This window comes from Coregonus lavaretus (assembly GCF_964263955.1).
Source record: "Coregonus lavaretus genome assembly, chromosome: 12".
NCBI lineage: Eukaryota > Metazoa > Chordata > Actinopteri > Salmoniformes > Salmonidae > Coregonus > Coregonus lavaretus.
The window spans coordinates 11021281-11034743 of record NC_139999.1 but is presented as its reverse complement, the minus strand read 5'-3'; positions in this window follow the sequence as shown (position 1 = coordinate 11034743).

Sequence of the window (13463 nt, the reverse complement as noted above, 5' to 3'; positions counted from 1 at the left end):
ATTAAGATTGAAATTTGTCTGATAAAAATTTTGAGAATGAATGGATTAAAATGTTTACTATTAAGATTGGAATTTGGATAATAAGATTGATTGAGAAATGTAGCTATAAATTACTGAGTGAATGAGAGCTGTCAGGGGACTAGCTCCGGTGTGAAAGAGGATTACTGAGTGCGTGAAAGATGAATACCTCAGCCAGTTCCGTGAGCAGAGTTTTTAGATCTAAAACGTTATCTAGGGGTTCTGTCCACCACTGCCCATCGATCTACAGGTAGTGAGCACTGACAGGAGAAGCTGTTATGTGGGCAGCTTGTCTCTCCCTTTTCTGTTTCCCTTCCTCCTTGTTTTGTCCCCTCTTTTTCTGTTGTATGTGTGTTTGTCCCCTTTATGTGGGTGTGTCTGGAGTGGAGCAGGGGGCGTGCTCAGGATCTGCCTCTCCTGTGCAGCTGCGGGTTGTTTCCAGTGATTCCTGCCTACGCAGCTGCATCCTATTCTCTCATCAACCTGCACTACTTATTCCTGGGCATGGCTCTCCACCGGCGCAAGATCGTTGTTCTTACCAGAGCGGTAACTTGGCTCACCAGTAAAGTTATTTTGTCTTTGTCTTCAGCCTGGCTCTCCACTCTCCTTAACCTGTCGTTTGTTTTGTCTTCAGTTCGGACATACCTCCCAACCTGCCTGCCTTCCTGCCTGTCGGTCTGCCTGCCTGCCTGCCTGCCTGCCTGCCTGCCTCAGCCTCTCCTTCCTCCGGAGCCGACTAGCCCACTCTGTTCCTTTACTTCAGTTGTTTTTGGACTAAGACAATTTGAACTTTTATTAAAATATTTTTGTTTCTTCCACTCCCTTTGTCGTGTTGGTTTCTCTGAGTGCTGGGTTGAACCATAGCCATAACAGAACGATCTGGCCATGGACCCAACAGAGAAACAGCACGGGGCAAACAAAGACAGCTTCCAACAAGCTATCCAGGCTCAAGGAACGTTGCTAGGACAGCATGACCAGTTGATTCGGACTCTTGTGGAAGATAATCATCAACTGCTGAACCAGGTGACTCAGTTAACTACACACGTCTCTAAATTGTCTGTTATCAGTTCTCCATCTCTCTCTGACCCCCAGTTTGATGCACCCCAAGTTGTTTCCTCGGACACTAGGCAGGCTTCGTTCCGTCGGGAACCCCCTGTCACGTCGCCTGAACCGTTCAATGGAGAATTGGACAAGTGCCGGGGATTTTTGCTTCAGTGTGACTTGATTTTTCGGCAGAGACCACTGTCGTTTTCTACTGATTCATCTAAGGTACATTATGTTCTGGGGCTGTTAAGAGGGAAAGCTCTGGTTTGGGCTGAGGCTGTGTGCTCAGATCAAACTTTGACTGGATTGACTTTTGCTGATTTCTCTGCTAAATTGAAGACTGTTTTTGACCATCCTGACCATGTGGGTAATTCCTCCAAGATACTTTTTAATTTGAGGCAGGGTTCTAACAGTGTGGCAGAGTACTCTATTGAGTTCTGGACGTTGGCAGCGGACTCCAAGTGGAACAATGTGGCACTTCAAGGAGCATTTCTAAACGGTTTGAATGAAGCCATTAAGGATGAACTGGCTGCTCGTGATGAGCCACATGATTTACATTCTCTCGTTTCCCTGTCCATCAAGCTAGACAATCGGTTGCGGGAGAGGCGTCGGGAGAGAGGCGATCGGCCACATCTAGGAGGACGAGTTCCCCAGCCTTCAACCACTCGAGTCTCGCCTCTCCGGAGTCGGCAGCTTCTTGTTCCTGATTCCATCCCGAGCACAGAGGAGGAACCTATGCAAGTGGGTCGAGCTCGACTACCTCCAGCTGAGCGGCAACGGCGCCTCCAGGCGGGTGAGTGCCTGTACTGTGGAGACGCCACACACATTCTGGCTACATGCCCTAAGCGGCCAAAAGACAAGGCTCGCTCGTAACGGTGGGTCTACTTGCGAGCCCAGAGTTAGATCCTGAACCCATCATTCCCCGATTACAAGTACCTGTAACCTTACGTTTCCAGAGTCATTCCCTGCCACTCTCAGCTCTCATAGACTCAGGTGCAGAAGATAACTTTATTAGCCACCAGTTCGTTACACAAGCTCGTATCCCCATGGAGCCACTACCTACCCCCATCCGGGTCACAGCCCTTGATGGGCGCCTCCTCGCGGAGATAACTCATCAAACCACCCCCGTTTCCCTAGTGATTTCTGGCAATCATTGTGAAAGCATTCAGCTAAGAGTTATGTCTGGCTCAGCTACCTCCCTAATCCTTGGCTTCCCCTGGTTGGCTCTTCACAACCCACAAATTGATTGGACACGTCACACCATTCTCAGTTGGAGCACTAACTGCCATTCCGAGTGCCTGAGGTCAGCGGTTCCCCCCACTAAGTGTAACCCAACTCCTCCCTCAGCTCCTCTTGATCTGTCATCTGTCCCCAAAGAATACCATGACTTAGCGGAGGTTTTCAGTAAGGACAAGGCTCTGTCTCTACCACCACATAGGCTTTATGATTGCCCTATTGAACTGCTTCCTGGTGCTCCCTTGCCCTCTAGTCGGTTATACAATCTGTCCCGACCGGAAAGAGAGGCAATGGAGCAGTACATTGGTGATTCTCTGGTCTCGGGCATAATCCGTCCCTCGTCGTCTCCTTTGGGTGCAGGTTTCTTTTTTGTGGAAAAGAAGGACAAGTCGTTACGCCCCTGTATCGATTTCAGGGGTTTAAACAACATAACTGTTAAAAACAAGTATCCCCTTCCACTCATCAACTCAGCTTTTGAACCTCTGCATGGCGCCACAGTGTTTTCCAAGCTCGACCTCAGGAATGCTTATCACCTTGTCCGAATCCGAAAGGGAGATGAGTGGAAAACCGCTTTCAACACTCCACTGGGACATTTTGAGTATTTGGTCATGCCCTTTGGGCTTTCAAATGCCCCTGCGGTTTTCCAAGCCATGGTGAACGATGTTCTTAGGGATTTTTTGAACCGTTTTGTCTTTGTATACCTGGATGATATTCTTGTTTTTTCCAAGTCACCCGAGGAGCATGAGTCACACGTCCTTCAACGGCTCTTGGAGAACAAGCTGTACGTCAAAGCAGAGAAGTGTGAGTTCCACAAACAGTCTACATCGTTCCTTGGATTCATAATTGAGAGCGGGCAGGTGAAGGCGGACCCCGAGAAGATCCGGGCAGTGACGGAATGGCCCACACCCACCACCCGTAAGCAACTTCAACGATTTTTGGGCTTTGCTAACTTCTACCGTAGATTCATTAAGGGTTTTAGTAGAGTGGTGGCACCCCTTACAAGACTCACATCTCCTAAAGTCCCTTTTCGGTGGTCCCCTGAGGCGGAGCAGGCGGTAGGGGTTTTGAAGGAACTGTTTTCCACCTCCCCCGTGTTGATACACCCCAATACCTCTCTGCAGTTTGTTGTGGAGGTGGACGCGTCGGACTCAGGTGTGGGAGCAGTCCTCTCCCAGCGCTCCCCCACTGACCAAAGGCTTCACCCCTGTGCTTTTTTCTCCAAGAAATTGTCACCCACAGAACGGAATTACGACGTTGGAAACCGGGAACTGCTGGCGGTCAAGCTTGCACTGGAAGAATGGCGGCACTGGCTGGATGGAGCTGAATTGCCGTTTGTGGTCTGGACTGACCACAAAAACTTGGCTTACATCCAAGCCACTAAGAGACTCAACTCACGCCAAGCCAGATGGGCCCTGTTTTTTAGTAGGTTTAACTTTATTCTTACATACAGACCGGGGTCAAGAAATGTTAAACCAGATGCTTTGTCCCGCCAGTTTGCTGACCCTTCGGAGACCAGCGAGCCTGAGGCAGTCCTGCCTTCCTCATGCGTCGTGGCGGCTGTTCAGTGGGAGATCGAGTCTCTTGTGAAGACTGCACTTGCCACGGACCCGGGACCGGGTGATGGACCTCCCAACCTACTCTTTGTTCCCGAGACGGTCCGGTCTCAGGTGTTGCAGTGGATTCACACCTCCCGTTTTGCTGGTCACCCTGGGATGAGACGCACGTTGACGCTGCTTAGGAGACATTTTTGGTGGCCTTCAATGGAAACTGACGTTCGGGCTTTTGTGGCAGCCTGTTCAACCTGTGCTCGGGGCAAAGCCTCCCATCAGTCCCCTTCGGGGCTGCTGCTACCCCTCCCAGTTCCCAGCCGTCCCTGGTCCCACATTGCCATGGATTTTGTCACCGGCCTACCCAAGTCTGAAGGTAATGATACTATACTTACCATTGTGGACAGATTCTCTAAATCTGTCCACTATATAGCATTACCAAAATTACCGTCTGCCAGTGAGACAGCGGACCTCCTAGTCCAACATGTATTCCGTCCCCATGGAATACCTGTGGACATCGTATCTGATAGAGGCCCACAGTTTACTTCCCGTGTTTGGAAGGGTTTCTGTTCTGCTTTGGGTGCTTCCGTTAGTCTGTCCTCAGGGTTTCATCCCCAGACCAACGGTCAAACAGAAAGAGCCAATCAAAACCTCGAAGCAACCCTTCGTTGTGTGGCTGCTCAACATCCATCATCCTGGGCTAAACATCTGCCCTGGATAGAGTACGCCCACAACTCCCTCACCGCCTCTGCCACCGGTCTTTCACCCTTCGAGGTTACCATGGGTTATCAACCCCCTCTGTTTCCTGCTCAGGAGAAGGAATTGGCTGTTCCTTCGGTTCAGGAGAACCTCCGCCGCTGCCAGAGAGTGTGGAGCGACGCTCGGGAAGCATTGCTTCGGACCACCGACAGGAACAAGACAACAGCGGATAGGAGCAGGACTCCCGCACCTGTGTTTCATCCTGGTCAAGAGGTTTGGCTGTCATCTAAGAACGTACCTCTTCGTACCAAATCACGCAAGCTGTCTCCTCGGTACCTGGGTCCGTTTGTGGTGGAATCCATCATTAACCCCGCTGCGGTTCGTTTGAAGTTGCCTTCAGCCATGAAGATACACCCTACCTTCCACGTCTCCCAACTGAAACCTGTGTCCTCCAGCCTTTTGTGTCCGCCGGCTGATCCACCTCCACCTGTTCGCCTCATTGACGACCATCCGGCCTACACCGTCAGTAGGCTCCTGGACTCTCGGAGGCGGGGTAGGGGTCTCCAATACCTAGTCGATTGGGAAGGTTATGGACCAGAGGAGAGGTCTTGGGTCCCTAAGCGTTTTGTGTTGGATCCTCAGCTGATCACGGACTTCCATCACGACAACCCTGACAGGCCTGGTGGGTCGCCAGGTGGCGACCATTGAGGGGGGGGTACTGTTATGTGGGCAGCTTGTCTCTCCCTTTTCTGTTTCCCTTCCTCCTTGTTTTGTCCCCTCTTTTTCTGTTGTATGTGTGTTTGTCCCCTTTATGTGGGTGTGTCTGGAGTGGAGCAGGGGGCGTGCTCAGGATCTGCCTCTCCTGTGCAGCTGCGGGTTGTTTCCAGTGATTCCTGCCTACGCAGCTGCATCCTATTCTCTCATCAACCTGCACTACTTATTCCTGGGCATGGCTCTCCACCGGCGCCAGATCGTTGTTCTTACCAGAGCGGTAACTTGGCTCACCAGTAAAGTTATTTTGTCTTTGTCTTCAGCCTGGCTCTCCACTCTCCTTAACCTGTCGTTTGTTTTGTCTTCAGTTCGGACATACCTCCCAACCTGCCTGCCTTCCTGCCTGTCGGTCTGCCTGCCTGCCTGCCTGCCTGCCTGCCTGCCTCAGCCTCTCCTTCCTCCGGAGCCGACTAGCCCACTCTGTTCCTTTACTTCAGTTGTTTTTGGACTAAGACAATTTGAACTTTTATTAAAATATTTTTGTTTCTTCCACTCCCTTTGTCGTGTTGGTTTCTCTGAGTGCTGGGTTGAACCATAGCCATAACAGAAGCAATTGAAAGATATGTGTACCTCGCGGGCTGCTGCACTGTGATTTTTGCTGCAGTGTGGAGGTGAAAACCTAAAGATTTATAATGTTATATAGGGATTCTAGATGGAGATATCAAAGAAGAGAGTACTATTTCCGAATATGCTGTTAAATAGAACACAAGTGAATACTTCAACCCCTGTATGAATAGAACACTGGTGTAGAGGAGGAATTTGTGATGTAACACAAATGTATAATGGGTTACTAGAGATAAAGTAACATAATATTGAGTATAATGGGTTATTATGATGATCTGATGTAACAATAGAAAAAAAATAATAATATACAACTTGCACACCCACACGTAGACGTACAGTTGAAGTCGGAAGTTTACATACACTTAGGTTGGAGTCATTAAAACTCGTTTTTCAACCACTCCACAAATTTCTTGTTAACAAACTGTAGTTTTGGCAAGTCGGTTAGGACATCTAATTTGTACATGACACAACTATTTTTTCCAACAATTGTTTACAGATTATTTCACTTATAATTCATTGTATCACAATTCCACTAAATTGACTGTGCCTTTAAAACGCTTGGAAAATTCCAGAAAATGATGTCATGGCTTTAGAAGCTTCTGATAGGCTAATTGACATAATTTGAGTCAATTGGAGGTGTACCTGTGGATGTATTTCAAGGACTACCTTCAAACTCAGTGCCTCTTTGCTTGACATCATGGGAAAATCTAAAGAAATCAGCCAAGACCTCAGAAAAATTATTGTAGACCTCCACAAGTCTGGTTCATCCTTGGGAGCAATTTCCAAATGCCTGAAGGTACCACGTTCATCTGTACAAACAATAGTACGCAAGTATAAACACCATGGAACCTCACAGCCGTTATACCGCTCAGGAAGGAGACGCGTTCTGTCTCCTAGAGATGAACATACTTTGGTGTGAAAAGTGCAAATCAATCCAAGAACAACAGCAAAGGACCCAGTGAAGATGCTGGAGGAAACCAGTACAAAAGTATCTATATCCACAGTAAAACGAGTCCTATATCGACACAACCTGAAAGGCCGCTCAGCAAGGAAGAAGCCACTGCTCCAAAACCGTCATAAAAAAGCCAGACTATGGTTTGCAACTGCACATGGGGACAAAGATCGTACTTTTTGGAGAAATGTCCTCTGGTCTGATGAAACAAAAATAGAACTGTTTGGCCAAAATGACCATCGTTATGTTTGGAGGAAAAAGGGGGGAGTTGCAGGCCGAAGAACACCATTCCAACCTTGAAGTACGGGGTGGCAGCATCGTGCTGTGGGGGTACTTTGCTGCAGGAGGGACTGGTGCACAACACAAAATAGATGGCATCATGAGGAAGGAAGATTATGTGGATATATTGAAGCAACATCTGAAGACATCCGTCAGGAAGTTAAAGCTTGGTTGCAAATGGGTCTTCCAAATGGACAATGAACCCAAGCATACTTCCAAAGTTGTGGCAAAATGGCTTAAGGACAACAAAGTCAAGGTATTGGAGTGGCCATCACAAAGCATTGACCTCAATCCTATAGCACATTTGTGGGCAGACCTGAAAAAGCTTGTGCGAGCAAGGAGGCCTACAAACCTGACTCAGTTTCACCAGCTCTGTCAGGAGTAATGGGCCAAAATTCACCCAATTTATTGTGCGAAGCTTGTGGAATGCTACCAGAAACGTTTGACCCAAGTTAAACAATTTAAAGACAATGCTACCAAATACTAATTGAGTGTATGTTGACTTCTGACTCACTGGGAATGTGATGAAAGAAATAAAAACTGAAATAAATCATTCTCTCTACTACTATTCTGACATTTCACATTCTTAAAGTAAAGTGGTGATCCTAACTGAACTAAGACAGGGAATTTTTACTAGGATTAAATGTCAGGAATTGTGAAAAACTGAATTTAAATGTATTTGGTTAAGGTTTATGCAAACGTACAACTTCATCTGTACGTACCATCAGTCCTGTGTCATGCCAACAGTAAAGCATCCTGAGACCATTCATGTGTGGGGTTGCTTCTCAGCCAAGGGAGTGGGCTCACTCACAATTTTGCCTAAGAACACAGCCATGAATAAAGAATGGTACTAACACATCCTCCGAGAGCAACTTCTCCCAACCATCCAACAGTTTGGTGACGAACAATGCCTTTTCCAGCATAATGGAGCACCTTGCCATAAGGCAAAAGTGATAACAAGTGGCTCGGGGAACAAAACATCGAAATTTTGGGTCCATGGCCAGGAGACTCCCCAGAACTTAATCCCATTGAGAACTTGTGGTCAATCCTCAAGAGGTGGACAAACAAAAACCCACAAATTCTGACAAACTCCAAGCATTGATTATGCAAAAATGGGCTGCCATCAGTCAGGATGTGGCCCAGCAGTTAATTGACAGCATGCCAGGGCGGATTGCAGAGGTCTTGAAAAAGAAGGGTCAACACTGCAAATATTGACTCTTTGCATAAACTTAATGTAATTGTCAATAAAAGCCTTTGACACTTATGGAATGCTTGTAATTATACTTCAGTATACCATAGTAACATCTGACAAAAATATCTAAAAACACCGAAGCGGCAAACGTTGTGAAGACCAATACTTGTGTCATTCTCAAAACTTTTGACCACGACTGAAGATAATTCAGCCGAGAACAGTGTGAACCTCATCCCCTCTAACCGGCTGAAGAATGGCGAAAATGGCGTTCAGTATGGTCCTTCACCACTTCTACCGTGAGTCCGAGCCAGCAACCTGTACACAGCATCCAGTCGAAGCTATCAACTGCCTTTTCTCTCATGCCTTTTTATCTCAGGAGTGCGACAGGAGTCCACTTGGAGGGAGCATGGAGAGAGATCCCATCCAAGCTTCTCTCATGCTGCTGGTGTACTGGTAGGAAGATGGACAAAGACATAATGGACTCTAAAGGACAGTGGCGGCTCAGGTGAGAGACATGATCAAGGACCATCCACTTTGAACATGTGCCATTAAAAAGATGAACTGAAACACTGTCTGAAGAAGAATATGAAGAAACGCCAAAAGGATGAGTGCCGGGACGGAGGGGGGTGGTCAACCGTGCCAGTAATTGATTTAGGCTTATCGAAAATTGTTTATTTGGGGTATCAGGTTGATTGTGGAGGTCTGCACACTGAAATGTATAGTAATTTAGACTAAGAATGCCAATCTGTCATTACCACAAGTGATGAGAAAATGTAATGCTAGAAATGATGAGATGGATTTACTGTATGACAATGTAAATGTACATTCGGACAGTATCGGTGTGTGCTAAATTGAGGGTCTTAAATTAAAGTGATAGAACCAACATGAAGCACTAAGGACTGTCATTCTAAATTTGGGTTGGATAATTTATCAATAGTTATAATTATGATTTGGAAAGGCGAGGCTTTTATGCCCCTAAAATGTGAGGAGAGCCACTAGATTGTAGCTTGGGCTAACCTTGCCCCAATCTCATTCTTATTAAGGTTGGTGTGAAAATGTTATGACATATGTTCTCTCTCTCTTCCCTGTGAAATGTTATAAACATGCTGTAAGTCGATCTGTGACTCTCTGGCTGATAAGATTTCAGCCTCTATCATGTTTTCTGCTCCTCCATAGGATGGTGAAACTAATGAGCTGCCAACTCTGGATGAGCTTCCATTTCCCCCTGTAGATATGGACGATGAATAATGATTGAAGGTTGTTTTCGTTGAACAAGTTGAGGGTAAGATCATCTGAACCCTTAACCTGTTTACATTATGTGGAACACTGAGCTGATGAGCCAGCACCAACCTTTTGAAGGTCTTAGCAGAATTGTTAAACAACAGGGTTTTATATTTGGACTAAATTGATGTTCCATTGACAGTTAGTGAAAAGCATAGGTCAATCCAACCCGATTGTGACATGGAAACAATGGTTAACATTGAGAGATGTATTCACATCTGAATCTACAGATCCCTTGTGTATGTGTGTGTATTTGTGAAACTCCCATTAATAGAAGTATAGCCTTTATTATGATTATAGTATTACCTTACTAATTGGATTGTACAACCCAGAATGAAGGGTTTGAAATTATGAAGTGTATGTTCTTTTTCTATGTTGATTTCCATTACTTTATTGGGAGTATAGAATATTTTGATATGAAAGCTCAATTCTAAATGCTTACATTAAAATGTAATGATTATTATCACACAAGTGGTAAGAGGATGGAATGTGATGGAAATGTTAATGTTTGTGCTTTTCTATTCTAGACATTTCTATGTTCTATGTTTGTGCATTTCTATAAACCATTTTCTGTGTACATGCAAGTGACTGACTGAACAAATCCCTCTATCAGCAGCTGCAATTTGGCAGCACGCCCAGACCTTTGTTTTGAGAATGGAAGATATTTCAGTTCCAAGGTCTCAGCTTAGAGAGAAGAAGCCTCGTGAGGTATTGGTCTGTCACATGTTATGAACCAGTTTTTGTCGGTCACATGAATGAAACAAAAAGCTAATGATGAAATTAATTATGCTAAATCATGCAAATATAACTTGTCTGTGTATAGCCGTATATAAGACAAATGCTGGGACTGCCCCAGCAGAGCTCCTGATTGACATGTGTACATATGGTGCATTGAGTTGGTTGGAACCTCTCCAGCGCGCTGACAATAAACAATGATTCATTTAAGATTGACTTTGAGTGTCCCTAGTGGTAATTTCCACGACAGGGTGTAGAATTTCCACGACAATATGTTTTTTTTTAAATATATTACAATCCTAAATGAATGATGGAAAAAGACTAATTGATATACAGTACCAGTCAAATGTTTGGACACACACTCATTCAAGGGTTTTTCTTTATTTTTTACTATTTTCTACATTGGCGAATAATAGTGAAGACATCCAAACTATGAAATAACACATATGGAATCATGTAGAAACCAAAAAAGTGTGAAACAAATCTTCTTCAAAGTAGCCACCCTTTGCCTTGATGACAGTTTTGCACACTCTCTGCATTCTCTCAACCAGCTTCATGATGTAGTTACCTGGAATGCATTTAAATTAACACGTGTGCCTTGTTAAAAGTTACTTTGTGGAATTTATTTCCTTCTTAATGCGTTTGAGACAATCAGATGTGTTGTGACAAGGTAGGGGGGGTATACGGAAGATAGCCCTATTTGGTAAAAGACCAACTCCATATTATGGCAAGAACAGCTCAAATAAACAAAAAGAAACGACAGTCCATCATGACTTTAAGACATGAAGGTCAGTCAATCCGGAAAATTTCAAGAACTTTGAAAGTTTCTTCAAGTGCAGTCGCAAAAACCATCAAGCGCTATGATGAAACTGGCTCTGAAGAGGACCGCCACAGGAAAGGAAGACCCAGAGTTACCTCTGCTGCAGAGGATATATTCATTAGAGTTAACTGCACTCAGATTGCAGCCCAAATAAATGCTGCACAGAGTTCAAGTATTTGTATTTGTATTTATTAAGGATCTACTCTTCCTGGGGTCCTGCAACATTAAGGCAGTTATATAAAACAGACACATCTCAACATCAACTGTTCAGAGGAGACTGCGTGAATCAGGCCTTCATGGTCGAAATGCTGCAAAGAAACCACTACTAAAGGACACCAATAAGACGAAGAGACTTGCTTGGGCCATGAAACCCGAGCAATGGGCATTAGACCAGTGGAAATCTGTCCAAATTTGAGATTTTTGGTTCCAACCGCCGTGTTTTGTGAGACGCAGAGTAGGTGAACGGATGATCTCCGCATGTGTGGTTCCCACCGTGAAGCATGGAGGAGGAGGTGTGATGGTGTGGGGGTGCTTTTCTGGTGACACTGTCAGTGATTTATTTAGAATTCAAGTCACACTTAACCAGCATTGCTACCACAGCATTCTGCAGTGATATGCCATCCAATCTGGTTTGTGCTTAGTGAGACTATCATTTGTTTTTCAACAGGACAATGACCCAAAACACACCTCCATGCTGTGTAAGGGCTATTTGACCAAGAAGGAGCGTGATGAAGTGCTGCATCAGATGACCTGACCTCCACAATCCCACGACCTCAACCAAATTGAGATGGTTTGGGATGAGTTGGACCGCAGAGTGAAGGAAAAGCAGCCAACAAGTGCTCAGAATATGTGGGAACTCCTTCAAGACTGTTGGAAAAGCATTCCTCATTAAGCTGGTTGAAAGAATGCCAAGACTGTGCAAAGCTGTCATCAAGGCAAAGGGTGGGTACTTTGAAGAATCTCAAACATAACATATATTTTGATGTGTTTAACACTTTTTTGGTTACTACATAATTCCATATGTGTAATTTCATAGTTTTGATGTCTTCACTATTATTCTACAATGTAGAAAGTAGTAAAAATAAGGAAAAACCCTTGAATGGGTTGGTGTGTCCAAACTTTTGACTGGTACTGTACATTTTATAAATATATATATATATATATATATATATATATATATATATATATATATATATATATATATATATATATATATATATATATATATATATATATATATATATATATATATATATATATATATATATATATATATATATATATATATATATATATTACACTTCTAATTGAATGTGTCTATTTTCACAAATGTAGGCTAGTTGAAAATGTATTCTGGCATTGTCTTTGAATCATCTAGGTTGAAACTTTCAAACTGAACTCTAGCTAATAATGTCTAGTTAATAACAATCCATGATAATCCACTATAACATTTCAGACAGTATTTAATCCACTTGATTATATGGATTATTCTTATTAACAAATGAAGGACATGATTGTAATAAATCATGTATACTAATATTTTGTATTTATGTGACCTGTGTCCTTATGAGACACACTCTTTTCACGCCACTTCGATACAAAGGGATTTTCGTAGCAGGTTAGCAGAGCATTTTCACTAACCCTTTTCCTAACCATAACCTCAGTCTTCTAACCTGCTTCGTAAATTCTCACAGCCTGCTACGAAAAAGTCACTTGGTATCGAAGAGGCGTGAAAAGAGTGTTTCCTGTGTTCTTCTAGTGTGTCTACTTCCTTGGATCTGTAAATGACTGACGATCCTGTTGATGACAGAGGTATCAACACTCGTCCTAATCTGTCATTGTGACAGTCACAGTGCACCATTCAATTTGGGGTGGCTGGTAGCCTAGTGATGAAGAGCGTTGGACCAGTAACTGACAGATCCCTTGTTCAAATCCTGAGCTGACTAGGTGAAAATCTGTGAACTTGAGCAAGGCACTTAGCCCTTATTGCTCTGGATAAGAGTGTCTGCTAAATGACTTAAATGTAGTCATGCAGTATGAAGCTCTCGCCATTTCTTCATGTGTCTCTTGTTCACCACTAGAGAGCAGTGTTGCCAACAGATACTGACCATCTGTGGATAGCGATCACATTCAAATGGCAAACAAAACTAAACAAATGAGGAATGGAAGGTGATCCATATTTCAAATATGTACCATGTGATGTATCCTACTATGTCTGTGGTATAGTCTTTGGAGGAAATGCACTTAAACATGTATGTACTTTATATGTCAAGAGAAATCTAGATCTATGAATGCTATTGTTAAGTTTGTACATTCACTTCCGTT